This window comes from Cuculus canorus, chromosome Z (genome assembly GCF_017976375.1).
Source record: "Cuculus canorus isolate bCucCan1 chromosome Z, bCucCan1.pri, whole genome shotgun sequence".
Classification (NCBI taxonomy): Eukaryota; Metazoa; Chordata; class Aves; order Cuculiformes; family Cuculidae; genus Cuculus; species Cuculus canorus.
This window is the reverse complement of record NC_071441.1, coordinates 3,706,537-3,730,334: the sequence shown is the minus strand read 5'-3', so window position 1 is coordinate 3,730,334 and position 23,798 is coordinate 3,706,537. Positions and strand designations below refer to the sequence as shown.

General features: G+C 42.3%; 1 protein-coding gene across 4 annotated transcripts in view; it reads left to right on the top strand.

The window, feature by feature from the left end:
- LOC104059668 (LIF receptor subunit alpha) overlaps nt 1-23,798 on the top strand; it is a 91,438-nt gene that overhangs the window by 18,268 nt on the left and 49,372 nt on the right. Inside the window, exons 1-2 of one of the 4 annotated variants that reach the window (XM_054053698.1) lie at nt 18,456-18,540; nt 18,814-18,862. The exons of 1 other annotated variant lie outside the window; for it this stretch is intronic. The gene's annotated coding sequence lies outside the window, so the exon portion shown is untranslated. Of the gene's footprint in view, nt 1-18,416; nt 18,541-18,721; nt 18,863-23,798 lie in introns of those variants that run through there. 2 more of the 4 variants (XM_054053699.1, XM_054053697.1) reach the window with 2 other exon arrangements.

The following is a 23,798-nucleotide window of genomic DNA, read 5'->3' as shown; positions in this document are numbered from 1 at the left end:
CAGCTGATAGCTGTAACAAAACTTTGCTAACTGAGGTGCCCCAGAGCACTGTGTCACAGTTTGGCCCTGGCCCGGCCACTTTTGGCAGCTAAAATCGAGCAGTTGGACTCCCAAATCCCACCCCTTCACCCCCAGGGAAAGGAAGATGAGAGGAAAAAGGAAAAAAGACTTGCAGGTTGGAAATTAAGACTACAACTGTAATGGAATAACAACAACAACAATAGAAAATAATAGAAAATAATAAAATATATACAAATATCTGACATACCTCCCCCCACCTCACCCCTCTATGACTCTATGTCACCATAAATACTGTAGAGTAAGCACGAGGGAATGGGTACGTGGCTAGCAGGGCGCCGGAATCAGGAACTGGATTCAGGAACACATGGATCCAGGATCAGGAGCAACCAGACAGACAAGGTACCCACTGGATATCACAGAACAGAGTGAGACCCTCATGATCTCTTATTTTTATAATGAGTATACATATATGGGATGGAATACTCTGTTAGTCAGTTCGGGGTCACCTGTTCTGTGTGCCCCTCCCTGCAGGTGAGGCTTTTTTTTTCAGCAGCCCAAGGATGGCTTTGGTTACTATAGGAATAAGTATAAGCACTGGCCTTTTCACATACCAGTGCACTGAATTATCATTTCTAGAGAGAAACTGTCTGAAAAACTTGCTGAATATTACTTAATCGAGGCTCAGTGAGAGTCAGAAAGCTGAGTCTAATTTAGCTCAAACCACAACACACTGGCAATCAGAATATAAGAGAGAACACTAATATTACTGACAATCTGAGGAGGTAAATGGAGTAGAAATGTGTGTTCCTTTATTTTTAAATCAGAAGATCAGAGTTTAGGATATACTAGACTATTTTGAAGTATTTTGTTTTACATAGAAGTGACACTTGGTCACTTACTAAAAAGACAAAGAAAGAAACTGAATAACGTCAGAAATAAATTACTGCTTAGGGATGTGTGGGTAAGATTTAATTTAATTAGGAATGATGGGAGGTCAATAAAGAACATGAATAGTGATTTAATTCCCAAAGATTCAGTGGGCAAAGTGTGTGGTTAGAATGACACAAGACAGACCAAGAAACATCTGGGGAAAGTCCTTTTACTGCTGCTTGAGGCCAAATGAAGAGAAGTGGAAACAGTAAGTCAAAACACTGTTCTTGATAGGGGTGACCAGCTGCACAAAAATAAATGCCCTAACAGAAGGTGTTCAGAGCGAACTGAGGAGCCTTAAGTCATTATAATCTCTAAAATCATGAAGGAAAGAAGGAAGCAAGTACATGGGAATGAAATGGACCACCAGCAGAGACTTGTGCTTTGCAGGCATAGTCACATGCAATAAGAAGCAGTCGTGTAATAGAGAAGTACATTGCGATTATTGTCTGCCAAACGGTGAGCGAACCAGATCATAAGCCATATAACCATTTACATAGTACCTGAGTTTATTCATCTAGATCTCAAAATAAACAAAAGATGAACGTATTTCAAGAATTACTACTTCAGCTTGAACAGAAGTTCGAACATGTTCCCAAAGTCAAAAAAGATGTGGGGAATGTCTGGCTGCCACCGATGCCAATGCCTCTGAGGTGAAAGCGAGCTGGGATGTAGGTGCTTATACTGCACACTGTACCGCAAGGCTGGCCACACACAATATTGAAAGTAATAAAACATGGAATGTAGCTTTCAGTTCATTTCATAATATGCTGCAGGAACTTCGTGAGGAGCTAATCTGCCCAGAATAATCAAGCAGGCTGTGGATTTCAAGACAGATTTAATTGCCATTATGAAAGAAAAATCTTTCCCACTTATTTTCTGGAGACTCTTACCTTTTTGCCTAAGTATTTGAAGATGCACCTACTGCTGCCCTGAAATACACCATAGTGAACAATAATATTTCCGGCTCTTGCGTTTCAAACATTATCCCTAAAGCCAAATTATGCCGCTGTAGCAATTCAAACTATTAAGAGAAGCAGTTACATTGTAGTTTTCCTAATACAACACCACAGAATTCCTGAAATCAGGACAAATATTTTTTTCCTTGAAGAGCATATCTAAGTTTTGGATGCTAACGCTTTAGGATGCTCTCCAATGTATCTGAAGCAGGGGTGCATAACCTGTCCTTGTCCACAACAATGCAGCTAACCATCAGTGGTTCCCAAACTCTTTATTCTGTGTGACCTCATGGAATCATGAAGAAAGCACCACCTTAGGGGTTGGAAGTGGAAAGAAGGGTATTTCCCTCCTCTGAGTGATGGTATAACAGAAATAACTTTAACTAACAGTTTTCTTTTAAGGTCTACCTACAATTGAAAACAGAAATAAAAGATAGTATACACTAGTGCCTTCTGGGAAGAGTTGGTGTGACAGAGAGAAGACAAATTATTTTGCAAATATCTTCCAGATCTGAAGACAGCAAATGTGACCAGAGAAGATGAACTGATTTTTAAGCTAAATCTATATTTTAAGAATACAAAAACAACTAAGGGTGAGTCACCACAGAGGCGAAAGTAACCACAAAGTTTGTGTGCAGTCTATACAGTGAGCTTGGCATGGTTTCCAAAACCTTTAATTTCTACTGGTTTAGGGGAACTAAACACATCCTTTAAACAAAATGATGTATTTTTGCAAAGTTTGTGATTTGCAAAAATGAAAAAGTTACTGGAGACATTAACTCTTCAGTGCTGTCATCATAACAAATGCAGGACTACTGAAAAGTTTGCACACATGTCACCCTGGAAATGGGTGTCTGAAATACAAGCCTGGCCTGCAAAGTATTAGCGGAAGAGAAGGAATATTTTTCGGCACAGTTGTTTTTATAGTTCAGAGTTTCTCTTCTGGATGAATTTCAAAATACAGCATGATGAAAGAGACAAAATTTTTACTCATTTCATAAAAATTAGGTGCCTAGTTTTTGCCAGATAATTCTGAGCTCTAGCATGGCCACAGACTAGTTATCTACACTGTTATCTTCAATAAATCATTGAAACTTCTTGTTGTGAAACTTTTCTCACCTACTGAGAACAAATCATGCCTACTTTGCTGATACTTATCAAAATTAATGAATTCATGTTACTGGAGAAAGATTTCTGGCCTCAGAGTCCAGGCAGCTTATCCAAAGCTCTCTGAATTCAAAGGGCAGCTTTTCCATGACAAGGATTTGAACAAAGCCTTTAGAGCTAACATGAAATCCTGAAGGAACTGTTCCTATTCTTAAAGATATATTCTATCAGTATCAATGTGACATCAATGCAAAGACTTGCATTGCCTTCTGTGGAAGCAGACTGGAGAAAAAGCCATCATAAACATAAAATATTTTCTGAGTTACTCTGCATGAAATGAGGAAAGCAAAGAAACTATCATAATAATCTTCTAAAAAAATACAATTAAACTTAAGCAGGTTTTGCTTAAAATTATATGAGCAGAAGTTTATGATGATGACAGCAATGAAAATGAAAAACTAAGTCATAAAAAATGTGATGCTCTAAAACATCAGTGGAAATTCTAATTGCATTCTCATCTATTTGCTTGAGCCATTGGATTATTCAGAGTATATATTATATTTTCAATGCCATAAGTACTTAAAAGCAGAAGTGCATCTCCCTCTTTTATAGACTGAAAAACACATAGTTACCTGAAGCATTCTATATATCTGGCTCAGGGAAACTGGATACACAAGGCAAGCAATTCCTTAAGCAGTGTGTGTGAATGGGCAATCAATGTCTCTTTCACTCCTTCTGTGAAAGCCAAGCCTCATCAAGCAAGTCAAAGACAGCAGAAGCCTGAATCCTTAATGGAATCCTTTCCTAGACTAATGGAAACCTGGGTTCTGGTCCCACTTAAAGGGTTATTTATGTGAAACAGTAACTGGATTCAGTGCACATGCAGTCCTTGGAGCAGGGGTCAGAATTCAGATGGCCCCTTCTCTTGACAAATACCCAAATTAACACGTGTCATTCTTAAAATGTCGTACTCATCACCTTCCCTTGTTTTAGTAGGAATCTGGACAAATCTGTGTCATTCATGTTTTGTATTGGCTGTCGTTAGGCATCTTTTGCAATAACACTGACCTAAGGCAGTTCCTTGCACTCAGAGCTCAGATAAACAGCTATGAAAGCCAAATGCTCAAGGGCAAGGCAATGTGTGACTTTAAAGCGGCTAAGAAAGAAGCAGATAGTGGAAGCTAGGCTTTCCAGAAATACGTTCAAAGCCTCTTCCCGCCTCAGGTCTGTTTATCTCAGTAGGCATGGGAAGATAGCTCACAGCATTTGGAACAGAGTATTTCCCTGCAAACTAATATTCAAAATTGTGAATCTACACTCATGTAATGTTATTGCATAGAATCACAGAATCATAGAATAGTTTGGGTCAGGAGGTACCTTAAAGATCATCCAGTTCCAACCACCCTGCAATGGGCAGGGACAACCCACTGGCTCAGGCTGCCCAAGGCTCCATCCAACCTGGCCTTGAACACCTCCAGGGATGGGGCAGCCACAACCTCCCTGGGCAACATGGGCCAGTGCCGCACCACTCTCATGGTGAAGAAATACTTCCTTATGTCTAATCTACATCTTCTCCCCTCCAAATTAAAGCCATTACCCTTCATTCTTTCACTCCAAGCCTCTGTAAAAAGTCCCTTCCCAGCTTTCTTCTAGGCCGCCTTAAGGTACTAGAAGCAGTAAGTTTTCTCCAGAGCCTTCTCTTCTCCAGGCTGAACGATCCCAACTCTCTCAGCCTGTCCTCATATGGGAGGTGCTTCAGCCCTCTGATCAACTTTGTGGCTCTCCTCTGGACCTGTTGCAACAGTTCCATATCCTTTTAATGCTGGGGATTACAGAACTGGACACAATATATGTATGGCCCTCTTGCTTATAAAGTACTGTCAGTTGAAAATAAGACTGACAGAAAATTATACAGATGCTGTTTAGAGTACAGGAGGAAATATGCTGAAATAGGTCATTATTTGGCTATTTTCTACGTAATGCGGGTCCAAAAATGTTGAAAACAGACTATTTCTCCCTGTGTATATTGAGGAAGAAAAGGTTACCCAAGGTTTTCTATGCATTTGGCTCAAGAATTCTGCAATATGAGAACATGTGATTTGTTAGGGAAATCCTATGTGACTCTTCTACAGCAGCTAACCAAGTAAACAAGAAGTGAGCTGGAACTTTCTGTACAAGGATTTTACTGGAATCATTCGGAAGCTTTTTAATATACTCAGGCTTCCTCAGGAGGTTCCCTCGGTGTTAAATCTGTTGTTGTAGGCATCATCTCTCAAACAGATGAACTTTGAATAACTTAAGATTTTGGAAAACGTTTTTCACCCTTTAGAAGTTCAGGGTCATGTCATAGTGATTTCTATGTGAACTGACAGGCTTTTACAAAATAGACTCTACACTTCTGTCTGTCTTTTAAAGTAAAGAAATAGCATAAACATAATTTAATAAACCCTTGATAGTAAAAATCTTTTTGACAATTTTCTTGTATACTGTGAGTATCTTTATGAGGCCACAGTTTATCTTTTTGCGTAACTCCACATGTGGCTTTTCAGACATTCAAGCCGGCATCTGTCTGTGTCATTAAATCTAAAATGTTTCAAAACTTCCTATCTTATTCTAAGCGTTCATCTATGAAAACCACCAGTGTTATTCTTTTCTTGACTCCAATGAAAAGCACATGGGCATCACTGAATGATGAAAGCTCAATCAAATTATGTGTCTCAGGAGAAGTCCTTAAAAATTCACAAACAGAGGACATTAAGAGTATGATTGTTACTGCAAAAGTTTTAACTGACCAAAGAACTTCAGCTCATTCTTACATATTATTTTCAACCTTCATTCAGATATGGCATTTCCAGTGGTTCCTCAAGATCCGCATAGTTTCTGTAAAAGAATATGAACATTACTATTTTAGAAACAAAAAAAATAAATTTAAACCTACGTTTCCCTGATTCTAATATGGAAGTGGTTGTATTAAGAAGTTGGTGACAGGGGTATTTAGCTATATTTGCCCCTTTTTTGTTCTCTGTTTCTTCTCACTTGGTTTTCTTGTGCAAGCATTTCCACACTATTTCAGAGGGAGAATCTCAACTGAGAACTGTTGGTCTGTGTTTACAGAAGCCAAGATGTATGGTGGGTGCCCATCACCTTTAAAATTAGTGTCCTTGTCTTTACAGTGAATGTGTCTGTTGGGCTATGCTTAGTGACAAAAAGCACAGTAATATTTTATGGGAACCACTGGGTTTGCAAACACCTATCCATTGCTCTCAATATAACCCTCCACATTTCTGCCTTAACCACTAAAGCCCCATGTTTTCCATTAGCTTCCAATAAGAAACGACCTGTGAAAACTATTTCTCAGCCATATACACTGACACTTCTAAATTGTTTGAGTGCAGAATGAAAAAAAAAAAGCAAAACAATAAACCCCAAACATCTTCAAATCTGCATACTTATACAAGGCTTACTTGTAGATGAAGACTGGGGACTGTTTGTGCATCAAAGATTTCAGGTTGGTTACCTGCTCTTTATGCTGTAGCAGTAACCACTCAGGATAAAATTGAAACACTACTTTGGACATTGAGCAACTGTTCAGAATTCAGTAGTTATACATTCTATCTAGGATACTTCTAAAATGTGTATGTCCTATCATTTTGGGTAGCTTTGTATGAGCCTTCCAAGTCACATTGTCTCTTTTGCCCTCCTGACATTTGAGCATCTAGCAAAATACAGGCTGTTGCAGATTATTCCCATTCAGAGAAGCACGCAATGACAAACTCAGACTTTTTGTAATACATTCTAATTTACTTACAAAGAAACTAGTAAGCCTGTGTCCTTTGGTACAAGGGACTTTAAGAGCTGGGATCCCTTCCACTGCTCATAATTCCCTGTTTCTTTCAGCCAGCACTCACAGGAGCTCTCATTTAACTTTCTCAGGTGTTTGTGGTAAGTGCTTCTGCAGTGACACCTGGTATTTCCATGCTACTTTCCCTTCCTGCTCATTTCTTTCTCTGTTGGCCACACAGACCTTCACAAATGCATACCAGAGAAGTCCTCCTAACAAATCTTTCAGGCAGGGAAAACATATCTTAGTTTAAATCACTAGTTTTTCATTTCAGTTCTGCTATTCTGAACTGATGAGAAACCGGATAAACATCTTACGGATGCAGGAACACTCCAGGACAGTTCTGTGACTTCACATGGAAACAAAGAACACAGCCTTTTGTACGTCATTTACAAACCTATAAGATCAGTGCCAAAAGATACGCTTCCTAGAGATTCCAAGCTCTTGTCATCAAAATCATACCAGTGGGATTATACTCCAACGAACACTGAAGACGCAGAAATTGCTCATGCCTAAAGCAGCTCTACATGCTTTCTTTTTTCTAGGTCTGCATATGCACGTCTTCTCTTGCTTTTCACAACCACCAACACCCCAGATCATACAAAAATATACAAAAATACAAAAATATTTGCTGAAGTCTTACAAAACCAATGCAACAGAGGTCCTTTTCTGCTCATGTAACATCACAGATTCTTCATTATCCAAGTATTTTGGATTACTTTACATACTATAAATTCATTCTTCTGAACTGGTCAGGTTCAAATACAGGATTCTAAAAGTCATGAAAACACAGAATGAAAAGGTAATATTTTGTGGAATACAATCTTTTGATAGAGTTAATTGTTCCCTTTCTGAGTTTTGTAAAGACAAACTAGTACTTTTGTAACAATAAAGCAAAAGAATACAAAATCTGTAACAGCCTTGAACTAAAGGAAAGCTAACTTTTGTAATTAAAGGAATATGTGCAATTTACATAGTCATTGTACACAGACTAGTCAACAATGGATACTAATGTATTAAGGTAATTCAGGAGTTTCCCAATGTTGTTTCTCTTTTTCCTAAAAAGAGGACTTCATGCATAAAATCCTTCCTCGAGAAAAAGCAAAAGGCACTGATCTTGAAACTTTTAGATTATTCAGTGTTGCATTAATTTCAAAAGTAAAATTGCAAAATCACTAATTATGTGTTAATTACATTTGTTTGCAAGAGCAGACATTAACACACATCTTTTAAACATCATTAATTGCCTTTTAGGAAGAAAATTATGGGGGAAGAATGAGTCATAGTGGTAAAATATCAATCTTCCTAATAATAATGTGACTAAAGTCACCTTCTCTGCTCCTTGCATCTTTTTCAGGAAAAGCTCGGGGGCACAGGTCATAAGGTAGAACGTTCAATTCTTTTCTCACTAAAACTGACAGCAAAGGTTTTCATAGACTTGATTTGCTCCTGCATACGTCAAACCCAAGAGATTCATACTCACTCTGCCTAGCCAGGTTTGGTATTAAACTTTCATGACAATAAATATAGAGCTGGTTTATGTCCCTCAATAAAATTTAACAGTTACATAGCTTTATCTTTCCAAACTCCTGGAAGATGAAAATGACTAGCTAAACACAAAGATAATCTTTCCTGTCTAACCTTTATAGTCTCATGCTTCCCATTTGTTTCCAGTACAGAGATTTCCTGTGAAAGTCATGTCTCTGTGCAGTGCTGCAATTAGGGGAGAAAATGTAAGGCATTTCTGGGAGAGTATTTAGTGGGTTTGTTCTGCAGCTTGTGGTTTATCTCAAAAGGTAAGAGTAGCATCACATTTGGTCAATGACTGCTGCAGTATTAAATGAGAGCTATCACTCTGGAAATTTCTGTGACACTTGAGGCCATAGAGGGTACCTCTCTGTAAGAAAGGGCAGAAGTAGCCCTTTAACCATCTTCATGGTAATAAAACGAAAGAGCAATAGGAGAGTGGAGGGAGAACAGGGAGACACCCCCCAAAAACCACAATAATCAAAAGAAGTATAGAGACGTAAGAGCATCTGCAGAGCTGCAGCAAGATATTTTTCAACGTTTCAGGTAATACTGTCCCCAGTTTTTCTCTTCTTGAACCAAAACGCTTGTTTCCAGGCTGGTCTGAGACTGTGCTGAGTTGTTCCTGTTGGAAGCAGATCTTTCACCAGTTGTGGGGAACCCATCCTACAGGTGAACTAGTACGAATTCTCCATGAAGCCTTTGGTATTTTCTCTCTCTTCTAGAGCCAGAGCCAGCTGCACCACCAGCACAGACTTCACATCTATGTGCAATAATAACAGCCAGACAGCAGTCTCTCTGACAACCACATCTTGCAAAAAACCCAATGATGTACTGAACCACTTTCATCTGTGGAGCATATAAGCTTGTCTCCTCATTCTGGAGACTCGCTGTAGAGTCGTGGGCACGGAAGTAGCGAGATGCCTACTTTGGTATCACTGCAGGGCAGTGCTGCTCTGTACTCCTAGCTCAAAACAGTATAATCAGCCTTTACCTCCCGAGAGTCACCGTTTCTCACTGCTGCTGAGCTTAGGTTGGCACATACCAATGCCTACTGTAGCTTCTGCCTCCTTAAGAAGTGGGAAGTTTGGCGGAAGCTTTTACCACTTCGACCCTAAGGAAAAGCCTGTTACTGGCACAGCTTACATTAAACTGTAGAAGGACTGGAAACTTCGGCAAGTCTTTCTGTCAGGGCTCTCTTGTGCGGGTTTCTCTGTGGGAGGACTTGGGCCGTTCTGGAATAGATCATCACAAAGAGTTTTATTCCTCTAAAGTCCGGGAAAGTGGTAGGATTGCACAAGATGGGTCAAGGTCACCGCCTGTAATAAGGGACAGGGTGAATCACAGTGTAACTTTCCTGGGTAAATACACGTTTCTTCTCAACTTCCTCAGCGAGACTAACAGTGCTGTGTGAAAAAAACATGGCTACTGCACCTGAACACACAAAAAAATGCATGCCCTGGAGCATGGACTAGAAGTTTCACTTCCCCCTCCCTAACCATGCACTACGGTTTGAACCATCACCTTCACTTCTGTTCCAGCTTTTTCTGCCTTTATAGGGTCACTTTCGTTTTTCAAGGGATGTCCATGCTTCGAAACCAGAGTGGACAGTGCCCTCTAGCCTAATTAGGTGGTCAGAGCACACTGGACATGGGAAACATCCTCTGGCATCCTTGCTCATTGCACCCAAGCTCTTCCACTTCCCAAACAAGCCTTTAACCACATGTGTAGTTGGAGGTGGCATTTTCACCGACATCTGTTGCTTCTCCTACGTGACTTCAGAGGGAGAAAATTCTCTGGTGCTTACACCCAAGAGAGGATTTCAGGCCACAAATGTCCACTGGGGCAGCCTAAGGATCGTGAGCAAGTGGCACAAGATGTAACACAAAAGATTAACGTTAGTGCCATAATCTCCAAAGATTATGAGAGACTATATCTAAATGTGACTTCACACAGTGTGTACATTCTACATCTTAAAGGTCAAGACTTTCAGAGAGTCTCCATTGGCATCAGTCTTGCTAATTACAGGCATGAAAGGGAAGACCACATGTAAGACATCTGGAAAAAGCCATGGTGGAATTGCTGCCTGTTGGTTTATATCGAAACAGGGAAGACAACAAAACCTCAGCTTACAAAACTGTGTAGGAAAGCGAGACCGAGAAAATAAATGAAACAACAGGAATTTCCTTTTGGTTAGAAAAAGTGCCCTGTGCTCAGCAGGCTCCTATGAGCCTTTTCCTCCATCCACTAGACGGATTTGTAATTCCATATTTTAGATTTAGCAAAGAGCATGTACAGGCTTTAATTTTTTGAGTTCTCAATTTTACTCTAAATGAAGGGGAACTAGAAGCCTAACCAAACCATATGGAACATCAAAATGCTGAGTGCTCTATAACTTACCCATGTTCAGCTCTAGGCTGCATTTCACAGCAGCACCATGCAGAAAACACAGAGGAGGTACAGGCTAAGGAGGCATTCACCACTTGGATCTTGCAACAGCCATGATGCTGAAACCAAACAATTTTACCGGGCCTTCACTGAATTACCTCTAAAACTGGAATAAACAGCCTAATAAAGGCTTCCTGGATGTATGTTCTTCTGAAAGCCAGGTAATCCTGCCAGGCAAGGTAGAGTCCATATTCCAGTGGTCACCCAAAAGACTTGGTTATAGAGTTTTGTGCAGGATGACATGCTGAGATGTGGGCTCAGCAGGAGCAGAGTCCAGATGATGTTTGCAATCAGGAACTCAGCTCTGTTTTCTCAAGTGTCACTAGGTTGCTTCAGACAACAGACAAAAGGCAAGGTCCCTGTTCCCCCCAGTTTCTTACTGTCAGCCCACCCTGGCTATTGCAAGTGAGCTTGGGTCTCCAGCTATGCTTTAAATATTCCAGTCCAGCAGCTGGGCGCATAGCTTAACGCTGAACTCACCACCTCCCCCAGACTAAGGACAGCCTAGAGTTCAGGACTGTGGTTTGACACATGGCAGGAGTGCTCCTTCAACTTTTGCCCTTGGCCGTTTATTCCAGCCCTAAAGCCCTTCATTCTTTGCCCTTGCCTGTATATTCCCATTTATTCCTGCCTTCTACCAGCCTCCCAGTGGATCGATGTTTGTGTTCAGTGCATTTCACGGCAAGAGAAGTATTCAGTTAAAAAAAATAAGGAATTGTTTCCTCCATCTGTCTTACTGTGCGGACATGTGGACACTCACAAAGGTTTATGCTAATACCATGCAGAAGAGGATAACAGCAGAAGCTACACAACAGAAGCTCAAGTTCGTACTACTGCAGAAAAAGTACCTGCCAAATCCTAATCTAGGACAGTACAGGGGTTGATCCAGCCTCTGCCTCACACACTCACAGCATCTTCAAGAACATCCTTTGCAGTATCCCTAGTGAGTTATGCTTCTGAGCAGGAAGCGCAGACCAGAGCGAAGCGTGCATTTAAATCAGTTTTAGCTCAGTGCTGACAAACGGGGATCTATGGCAAAGGGATGCTTGCCCTATACATCTCAGGTGACCCAAGTGAGGAAGGAAGTTGCCTATACATCCAGCTTGGCAAAGATAGGAAACGAGACAAAGCATGCTCAGCCGCACAATTATTTTCAGCATGTATGTACATTTCTGGCATCTCCAGTGCTGTCCCCACATGTTCTAAGAAGAGTTTTACAGAAAATACTTTTCTGCCTGAAGAAGCCTAATCTTACAACCTGATGTACAAAACAAAAGAAATCATTCTCTAGGCAGGCGACTCCTTCGGCTTTACTAGGGATGTGCAGAGGCAGATTGAGATTGATGTCAATCTGCAAACTGGTGAAAGCAAAGGTGCTTGTTACACCAGAAGGGAGGAAGTGAGGATATATGCAGATATGTAATTAAGTGGGTACTAGGTTAGGATTGTACGTCATTGCTAGAGATGTTTTTGTATAAAAATAAAAACACAACCGAGGATAAAAATAGGTCCACCTTGATGGAAACTCCTGGAACGGATACAGAATTTGCTGCCATTTTTAACCTAATGCAAACAATTGCCTGTTTTTATGAAAGCATCTTTCAACCTGACTTTCAAAAATCCTGAGGCTACCTTTTCTACTAGAGTTAGAATTTCTGTTTATGTACAAATACAGACCTTTTATTAGTCTGCATAAGAACTGTGGTTAACCAGGGTGACAGAGACACACCAAACAATAATATTTCTAAAGTCAGGCCCTGAAAGGATAAAGTTGCTCTAATAAATGGATTTTGTCCTTGTGTCCTCCAACAAGGAACCACAAGGTATTTCATTTGCACATTATTTAATACTATAATATTCCAAGCTTCAATGCACTGCGATAAGCTGTATTGAAACTCAAATCTTAAAAATTACTTGGAAAGACTGGCAGGAAGAATGCCATGAACTGCGTAAATATAGAATTTCATATGCTCCTGAAAACCATTTGTTTTATATGTCTCACTCCTCTCTGTCTTTGCTTCACTACTTTTATGCTGATGCATAGAAATTCATTTCCAAGCAGTAAGTGGGCTTGCAGCTCAGTCCAAGGATAGTATGGTAGAAGGCATATGTTTTCCTGGTTATGGTTCAGTGGGGGGAGAGGGTGTTGCTGCCTGGAAACTTCATGCAGGGAGAATTTTGAAAATTATAGCCACTTATTCAGGATTCACTGAAGCTGGCAGCTCAGCTAAGTTACATGGATTCTGGTCGAATGGCTCCTGTTGATGTAGAGATCAGCTCTGGAGGGCATACAAAGTTCATAACAGCTTAGGGTGCTTCAAATTCACCCAACATTCATCAGACATGTTCAGGCCATGGACTGAAGCACAGAAAATCTGAAGCATCAGCTTACTTAGCTTTGTAGTACAGGGAACATTTCTTTGTGGGATATCATAGAAGTAAAGAAGGCATGGCAATATCTAGCTGGTAAATTGGTGAGCAGAAAGGTCTGACTGATGGGAACAGCACTGCATTGGAAACAGAGTCAACATCACTGTGGCAAGAAATGCTACACAAGGAGCATTGCTGAAAGTTGCACAGAGCAAGGCAGTATGTTCGAATGTGATACACTGATGTTGGGGAGCCAACGCAGGGCTTTGCAATATTAAGCACATATGAATGTCTGAGATGTTCTTAGTATCTTTTATTTGCAGATTTCCATGCTTCTCTGGCTATTACTAATCTAAATTAGCTTCTGACTCTCATAAATCCTCTTTTTCATGATGTAATAGCCTTTCCACTACTGTGCAAAGTAAGCCTCTTCAATTTCATACCCATAAATCAGACTTAGTTCTAGGACTGGTTCCACCAACCCTTCCACAGTTATTAAGATTGTTACCATTTGTTAGTGTTTCTTCCGAAGTTTATATTTAGCTTAATTTCTTTCCAAGAACTGTGCTGTATCTTATTTTACTGACCTGAAGATTGACCTCTCAGGCTACTCTATGGGACTCAGCAATGGGACTCATCCAACGTGATGATTAAGCACGTGCTGAATTTTACACTCCCAGTATCCTCAACTGCAGGATGGCAGAGATACTTCGATTGGGAAGCAGGCCTACGACTGTTAATCAGTTTACAGGATGCTGGCTGTTTTAGCAGAGGAACTTCAGCAGAAGGTTCCTTCTCAGGCATTACTGTGGCCACTGTAGACATTTGTAACTGAAGTATTAAGAGTCACATGAATGAATCATGAATGGAAATGCCAGTGTGTGGAAACATAAGAAGATGCACTAAAGCAAGGGTGGCAACAATGAGCATTAATGGACACAAAGGACATGAAAAACAACAGTCATATCAAGGAATGGTGAGGATTGTGTTGTCAAGACTGCAATGAAAACCCAAAAGTTCAGTCCTCTTGCTCTGATAAAGCCAAAGAATAGGCAGCTTGTCACCCCCCAAACCATACTTTGATAATACAGGGACTCTCACAAAAAAGAAGGCAGGCAGTAGCCATAAAGATGGGAAATGAGGGAATAAGGCAATGGGCAGAAACTTTTCCAGGCAAGCAAGAGTCTGAGGCAGAATCACTGCATAACAACTGCTTACCTCAGGAAGATATAAAAGATCGGTTCAAACAAGTTTTGTTGTTGCCAGTGAGACAGACCCAATCTACAGTGAGGACTGAACAGTTGGTGCCCCTTGTTCTCTGTTACGCACAAATGACCCTGGTCAGACCACTTGGACACAAAGACCTTGACATTTGGCGGTGTGTGGCAATGAGATCCACCCGCTAGTATCTCTGTTCTGTATGGGAGAAGCTTTGCCTTCGGTGACAACCATAAGGGTCTTAATACTAAGTAGTGAATCCAGTATTTCCACACCATGCATTTTTCAAGCATCTGAAGTAGAATTTGTTCCAATGAAAGGAATGGAAGTGCCTTCAACTTCCCCCGTTTCGGGCAAGTAGTGTTTTAACTTCCATTTCTTTTTAAATTTATGTTACTATCTAAGTTGCACACATCAGTAGATCAAAGTCCTTCATTGCTTCTCTCTGCAAACACAAAACCCACAATTGACCATATGGTTTTCCTGCAGACAGGGGAGACTAGGAAACATTTTAAGCCCTTTAGCGACGTACTGCCAACATGTCACTGGGTTTACAGGCACAGGTCCCTGGTGATGAAAATTCTCTGTATTTGAAAAATATTATTTGCAAAGACATTACTTCTCTGGGGTCAGTGCACTCGTTTCCAAGAACAGCTCTGCGCCAGTTTGAGAACGCAGGGATGCTTCCACTGAGACCTCATAGGAAAGAGCTGTTGCTTTGTGAGTGCACCAAAACAGATGCACTATCCACAGCACTCAAGGTTATTCTTGGCATGAACAGAGCCTACTTCTGCTCTTATCATAGCCAGTGTGAGTTTTGTTATTGGCTTTCCTGAATACATTCTGTCAGATCCAGATTTGTTTTGTTGGTTGTACTATACAATTATTTTTTAAAGAAAACAGGAATAGATAGGCCATAAAAAGAATCATTGGCAGACCTTTGCTGGCAATATTATATATTTACAATCTCTGGTGTTTGTAAATGCTGGTAGAAGTACTCTCTCTCACACTTCTGGTTCAACTGTATGGTTTGTAAAATGTGCACACAACTTCTCAGCAAAGGAAGTTCTTTAATATTCTTTATTGGCTGGAGGAAAGTAGGTGCCAAATACAACTGTGAAATGGGAAACAATGCACAAAGGAAAAGTTCCAGAACATCAACACATCCGTTCCTTTTCTCTGCCATAAATAACCAACACACCCTTAAATACAAGACTAAATGGCTCCAGGAAACTCTCATTAATGAAAATGTCCTAGCTGGGCTTCTCACTTTCATTTGGAATTTATATGTCCCAAGAAGTGTTTTTTCTGACCTGGACAGCAGATACGTTGTTCTCTAAGTAATGCTAAGCATTGAGATAAACTAATGTAAACTAAAACTAGCCCACTATCCAGAGAGACGTAAACCTTGCTTTCTCACTGTACAAAATATTAGTGTTGAAATGCACAGCCCTCCTGCTGTTAAAATCAATGACATAACCCTACACTGAGTATATAAAGACACAGTGCGCATTCCAACATCTGCCCTTCAGTCTTCTGGAAATCAGAGATAAGGCAGGAAACAAAATAAATGATCTGTATATGTGTAATACATGCAGATAAGGTTCATTATAAAATATAGCACCTATGATATTTTACAGGGAAGGTCTCAGGACGAGACAGGATGCATAGGTAGCATGTTTTCTGAAGATCATAAGTAGTAGGGTAATTAGACCAGTCATTTTTCCAGGGAATATTTATACTAAAATTAGCATATTACGTTGTGTAGAAAAAGAGATAACATACCCACCGTCTGTATCATTACCACTTTGAAACTTGTACTATCCAGACATCTTGAACAGCATCAGATCTAGAAAGGTTTTTAACTTCCAAGTGAGTCATTAAAAATTGAGTCATAAATACAATATCAAAACCTTAAAATAAATTCAAGAACTACCCTTACCTCTGAATTCTCCTGGCAGCTTCTTCCAATTCCACAATCCCATTTTTCTGCTTAGGAGAAAAAGAATCCCACACTTCTTTACCCAGTTCCTGCGTGGAACGTCTGTGAACTACAGGGAAACTGTCTCGCTAATTAAAAATATATTCAAAAGTGCTATTGCTTGATTTCGTCATATATAAAATGAGCCAGATCTTCCACAATTACTCAATGTACACATGATATCACGTACATGGCATAGGGCTTCCTAACAAGTGAGATGCCTGTGAGCCTTTACTAAAGGTGAAATAACATGAGCTGCAGAAAAAAAAAAAAAGGTGGCAAAATTTCATTTAACATTTTCAACGTCTTTGAAAGAAAGTCCTTATGTTCCTTCATGTATGGAAACCTGCATTTGTGCATCAGTCACCCACGGCAAGGGTGGAAGCTGCACCCTTCTGAGCCTTGGATGCTGACTCCAGGGAAGGTACCAGCCTCCAACTAATGGGATCTAGAAGCAGAGAGACGCACATGCCTTCGTCCCTTGGATGGATCATGTGCAGTGAAATGGCCATGTTCTCCTCAAGACTTCTGATGCTATGGATATTCCCAGCTCCACTGTGATTTGATTGCTGTTGCATGGAAAGATGACAGGAGGCCTTCTGGCCCAGAACGGAAACAGGGAACTAAATGCAAAACTGACATACCAAGCCTTTTGATGCCTGGAAAGAAGTCTAGACCACAGAATTAGCCATTCAGCAAACCTTCATGTTAGGGAGAGATTTGGGATTGTGAAGAGTTGACTGCTATGTTGGAAAGATAACTGCTTCAATCTACTACACAGAAGACCTCTAAAAGAATTCTCTGAAAGTCTCTCCGTCCTTGGAGTTATGGATGTTTCAAAGTGCACCAGGAGCAGACATCATCTTCTGCCTGGGGTTCACAGCCTGGTGCTTTCCTCAAAACGCTATATAAAAAAAACAAAACCGTTTTCTCAAGAATGGTATGTTTATGAGGAGACTCAATCCTTCCTCGAGACAGTGACACAGGACAACCGATAAACAATTGCCTCAGGATACAAGGCCTGAAGTCAAGTGTGCTCTTGAGCCAGAAGAGATCCGAACTCATGTTCAGATGCACTAACAAGGATCAGTGATGTCTTGTTGGCCTACTGAATCTTCAACTCTCTTCGCACAAAGAAAAACACTGGAAAGGGGGACAATCGGTGGAAGGTTTCTTTTCCACAGAATAGTCTGCGTTCACTTAGCCCAAATGGGGAATGCGCAGGACAGCAAGAGACTTTGGCGACCCAAAATCATCTACTGTACTTAGCCACGATGGCCACGAGCCTGGCCCAAGACCTCCACACAAGTATTTGCAGTTCTTTATCAGCTGGATTCCAAGCTACAGCAACTTGGAATACCTTTGCAGGAAAATGTAGGCAGAAAGACACAAGGAAAACCGAACAGTTGCTTTTTTTCCCCTCCTTGTTCTGCTTTATTTTACTGGTACAGAAGAAAGGACCCACAGGCTTGCCAGTTCTTCTGATTTTATGGGCCTCGTGGTATATATTTTAATTGCTCGACTCTGGAGACTGTGGGATCGTGAAGATTTCAAGTTATAATTTAAGAGGGAGGCTGGCATGTAGCTGCTGCGGCTTCAAAGAAATGTTGGAGGTCAAACCCAAGACCTCAAATCCAGGGACAAGTCCAAAGATAAAGCGAATCCCCAGTCTCCCGGGTTCGGAGGGCCTCCAGAGCGCGGGGTGGGGGGGAGGGAGGGAGGCGGCAGCGCCGGAGGTACTCGGGATGGCGTTCCAAGAAGGGCATTTGCCCGTGTCACGGGGAGAACACGAAAGGCGCAGCTCGGGCTTCGCCCACCCCCGCAGCTCGCTCCCCGCGGGGACCCAACGACACCGCCGGAGGCCCTCCGACCACTCGGTCCCGACGACACAACCCAAGGCAGACACCACCACCGCCCCGAGCGTCCCACCCGGCCTCATCCCCCCCCCCCCCCCCCCCACAGCGCCGGGACGCGGGCGGCGGGCGGTGCGCGGCGGAGGCTCCTCCCGCGGGCAGCCCGCCAGCCCCCTCTCCTCCATCCTTCCCTCCCTCCCTCCTTCCCTGCCTCCATCCCTCCTTCCTGTCGGCGCTGCGCACTGCCGGAGCCGCCCGGTCCCGCGGCAGCCGCCGCCGGGCACGGTGAGTGCCGGGTGCCCGGGGAGGGGGGGGGGGGGGGTGTGTGGATGGCAGATCCCCCCCGCATCCCTCGCTCTGCCCGCCCCGCCGAGGAGGGGCGAAGCGGGGGGGAGGACGGGGCGGGGGTGGTCACGGCTCCCGAGCCCCGCACCCGCCTGATTCGCCGCCGGTGCGGGGTCGGGGCTGCGCGCAGCCTCCGGCACGGGGAACGCGGGGGGGGGGGACACACCGGCGGCTCCGCTGCGGCTTAAATAACAGCCTGTGTTGTGTCAACAGCTCCGTTCTGCTGGCCGGCAGGTTGGTTGGCTCCAGGACTGAACAGCGGGTAAATAACATTTATTCCTCTTCCCCCCACACCCCCCCTTTATTTATTTAATTTTAAATAAATAGCCCCCTTTATTAAAAAAAAAAAAATAAAAGGGGTGTGGGGAGCCCAGGAGGGCGAACCCGAGCCCCTTCTGCAGTTGGGGAGCATCCAGGCACGCTGCGCGCCTCGTCACGCACTGGCTGTACGGGGACACACGGGCACGGTGGCAGCTTGCCGTGGCTATTTTGAGGGGTTGAGTTTCTAATGTGTATAGAGATGGTGATTAAAAAAGATCTCTCTCTAAGCCTCTGAAGTAGTACTGGAAAAGGACGTCTCATTCCCTTGTTAAAATTCGGCGCGTGGAAGTAAATTAGAAGCGGGCGTATCTTGCTGGCGCGTTGTGAGTTGCTTTGGGAGGAATTGGTGATATATACATGGTTTGTTTGGTTTTGGAATTGTAATTGGTCGCGGGTGGCTGGGAGCTTTCCTATACATGGGAGTAGAGCTCTGGATAGGCATAATCCTCTAGTGCCAGGGAAAGTTAGGCTGGGAGCTGTTGTGGAGGAATTTTCAACTTTGATTCTTTTCCACAGACTTTCACACTTACAACCTCCGTTGCAAAAACAGTTAAATGCTAAATTAAGCTGTCCGTGTCATGTCAAATTCCCTCCAGGGAAGCGCGAGCGTTGGGTACCTTTCTGCTGTATTTGAAACCCGGCTTGTTGCTTAACTAAAGCAATTTGACTGGCCTTTGACATCCCACCTGGAAGTCCATTCTGCCATTTTTCCTTGCTGTAAAAGAATTCTTTAAATTCTTACATCCTTAGTTCTATGCCACAGCGTGAATCCTGACTGTTAATCAGACTTAGCAGGTTTAGTAGCTGTGGGAAAGATTAAAGTCTATATTGTCCCATGTTTCCTTTCAAATCAGCTCGTGACAGTGCCAGCTGAGACGATATGTTGATCAATATAGATCCACCAGTGGACATGTACATGTCTGTAAAGCTTTTTCCGGTAGGGAAGAATGTATCAAATCCTCAATCTGCAAATAGTCTGTACTTGTCCTTCGCTTCTCAACCATTGTATGCTGTATGGTTTTCTTGGTAAAGATAAGCTTTGATTTCTGTTCGGTTTTGGTGATAAAGGTTAGCATGCACGTAGAAGTCTCCTGGATTTGGCCCCGGTATGAGTCATGTTCAAAACAAAAATTATGTTTGATGAGGAGAAGGATTAGGATGTCGAAGAGACAGAAGCAAACGCGGGGAGTGGATCCACAGCACACGTAGTGCCGTATCAGCAGTTGGTTGGTATTGCTTGGCATGGGTTGCCTGCCGTTAGCTGGGTAGGTCTGCAGGTTATGTCTGAGAGCTCTGCTCAGGCTACTGAGAAAACGCAATGTAGTATCAGTAGGCTGCAGGTCTATGCATCTGAATTGGAAAATATTGCAGAATTCCACAGATGGAAAGATTACAAATCACTGACTTGGAGCTGGATTGGAGTATAGCAATTAGGCAGTCAGTAGATCACCTGATTTTGTTTGATTTTGCATTCTGTTTACTTAGTCCTCACATCCTTTCATCTTATCACTGTTTCACCTATTCAAACCTCTATCAGCATTATTAACTGTGTTAACAGTTTCCATTGTGCACTCTCCAAACATATTGCTTTAGTCACTTAGAGCAACCAGTGGCAAGCACTATCTATGAGTTAGATTGTGCAAAATCCCTTTACAGGTGTGCTGAGGAAAGGGAGAGACTTAACCTTTAGCTGAGGCCATTCTGGCAGACTTGCTGGAGGCAAGTCAGGAGCACATGGGAACCATTTGCGTGGAGGTGCGCTCCAAGAACAAGAGAAACATTTTCACAAGTGGAAAAGCTGCCTCTGCTACTTCAGCAGGGAGTTTGTGGGGCTTTAATTTTCAAGTGCTTGATGAGTTACAATCTCATCAAGGTCACGTCTATAAAGTCTATAAGGCTATAAGATCACATCTGCTTCAGCATTGCACAGCTCAAGGCTTTATTAAACATTCAAAAGAAGTCTGATTTATTGATATCCATAGTCAATGCTAGAACGGAGTTTGTAAATCTAATCGAAACAGTGCTCTTGGAGTGTGAATATTAGATTATTTAATCCCGTGGGTGACTGACAGCAAGTTTTGTGCCTTATGGGAAGGTGTATTTAAACTCAATATGTTAGTAAGAATTCCACCTGGAAGATGAAATGGTACCTCAAGAAGAAAGTGTCTGGCAGTCTTAAGCAATCTAGATGTTTATGAATACTGATGCTATCTTGCAGAGTGCAGTGCATCACAAGACTGATGGATTATGTTTTTCTGCAAATGACCCAATAGTTGATGAGACCAGGTGAATGAAGTTCTTTTCCACTTACGTGCTAGTGCTCATAGGAATGCAGAGGATGCTAAATTCAGGAGTTCCCGTTCTTTTGGTGCATTTGATTGTCTGATACAGTTTTAGACAGTAGCTTATGTTATCTTGTAATGAGCTTAATTGAGCTGTTGATGGGCAGCTTTTGGAGGATGGAAGGGAAAAGAGAAAAGAAGAAATCAGGAAACTTGAAGTTAGTTTTGTTCCATTTTCAATAATACATATTGGTCTAGGACACAGAAACACTGGAATCTTAGATTCAAACTGCTGTTGAAATACAGAGTTGATTCAAGTGAAGGGATGTTAATTAGTAGTGGACAAAAAAGGTCTGATAGTGGAGATTTAAAGGTACTTATATCGATGGAAGAATTGAGAACTCAATGAAGATACTGGCGGTTGTTTGAAAGAGGACACTAGGACACTGTTAGTTTGAGTTAGACATTGATTCCTGCAGGAAATCAGGGAGAACAGGTGTGAAAGTCAGTTTTACTTCTGTTGCCATAGCTAACTAGAATTAGTTGAAATTATTGACGTTTTCGTATGTGTTTCCCCCAGAGATTTAGTTATGACTCCTTTTTGACTGTTAGGCATCAAATTTCTATCTGGAAATAAGAAAAATAAATTACTACTATATAAGACTTCATAGGTGATTGTGCTCTATGCCTCAAAGCTGGTTGATGTGTTTCATTCCATCAACAGTTTAAAGATTAACTTAAAGATATAAATAATCCTTGGGACCAGGACCTGGAGCCCGTGGTCCCTCACTTCCAGTGTGCTCTCTCCCAGGGACATGGAGGCCTCCTGTGACTCAGTGGTTACTTAAGCTGCAGAGAAAAGTGCTATCTACAGATGGGTAGGAGAAGTCTCCATCCTGACTCATCTGTAGCTTCAGGTAGTCTCTGGGGTGGTCAGAGGTGTTTCCCATACCCCAGTGAGTGCAGCGGTAGCTGGGTTGCCTAAGAGAAAGGAACACCACTGCTGCTTTGTTTTTCCGATAATGTTTTTAAACAAAAGTGATGGCTTCTGCTTTTTCTAGGGAGTCCGATTCTGAGGTTCTGCACTTTACCGGAAAACACAGGCAGGGAATAATTGCTTTGTGAAACTTGAGTGTCTAAGTGTTGTGACCCTGTCAAAGATGCACCATGCATCTGTGCATGCTGATTTAAATTTATCACCTCTTTCATCTTTCATCATCACCTCTTTCATCTTTCATCGTCACCTCTTTCTTCTTCCCTCCATCCGTGATATTTGACTGTGGCTAGATGGGGTTTGGAACATTTTTATTCTGTGTTTAAGCATTAGAAGTTTGGGGTTTATAGGTGCTTAAATGTCTTTAGGGATCATCTTCCAGAATCTCACGGAACTCTTCCAGAATCGTTAGCATGGCAATGATGAGGGCGGTATAAATTCCTAGATGACCAAAGCTGTTTTCTTGGGAGGGTGAAGGAGCAGGTGTGTTACCAGCAAAAGCAAAGGTTCCTGTGTTCTTTGTCTGGCCTACTGATGTATAAACTAGCAGATGGTAATGAGAATGAATGATATCTGGAGGTTCTGATCTGAGACTGGGAATATCCATTGACTGTTTTTCGTCTACATCAATCCGTTTTATGCAGATCATTGCTGGCCTCCTGCCCCTGGAAAATTTGCAATCCCTAAATCTGCAGACTGTGGGAGCCCTCCTACTGTGCATCTATAAGGTCCTTGCACTTCCTGCAAGCGGCAGAAACTCTTAGCAGCGGCTTTTGCCACTTTGCTGCCATCTGCCTTTCCCTGCTGCCATCTCTCGGAGTCATTCCTTGTAGCAGGTTTCACTGCAAGCAGAAAGTGCTGAAACTAAAAATAACTTCTAACCCATTGGTATGAACGTTGGTCAGGGTATAATGTTTTGAAGGACATATGTCTCCCCTCTTTTCTATGCGCGGTCTGGAGCTGGCTTCAGAGTGAGGTCAAAGACTGTTGCTACAACAGAAGCAGCTTTCCCTTATCCCACAGGCAGAGAACTGCTGAGTTGTCAGCTGTTGTGTCCAAATTATGCCTTTTACCTCAGGGAGCACAAGTTATAAAAGCACGTGTCACGGAAACAAGGACGGCGTTGTACCAGTTCCCTGCTCTTTCTGCCTGACTTCCTACCGTGCCAAGAATGAGACCCACAGCACAGCCCACAGCAGAGGGTGGGCAGCCTGTGTTGCCGGCTCGGTGTTAGGGAAGCACTTGGGAGCAGGATGGCTTCCACCTCTCCTGAGTCATGTGTTGTCAGGGAGCAGAGTCTCCTTTCTCACCTGTAAGCCCAGCAATTTAGGGGTAGCTTCCTACAAAACCAAAAAGCAGAGCCCTTCAGAAGTCTTCAGTAGATAAAGTAGCATTTTCTCTGGATTGCTTTTATGCCGCATTATTTCCGTTGCCGGCTAAATAGTTTCACTGGTACAGTAACATTGGTGAGAGAATTACTGTGGGGGTTTGATTTTTCTGGGGGGTGATGCTTCTTTTGATGAGCAGCGTTATACCAGTGTTCTCTGCCACTTTAGCTTACCGCGTTTTTATCATCAGTCATAATCACTCTTACTTGGAAT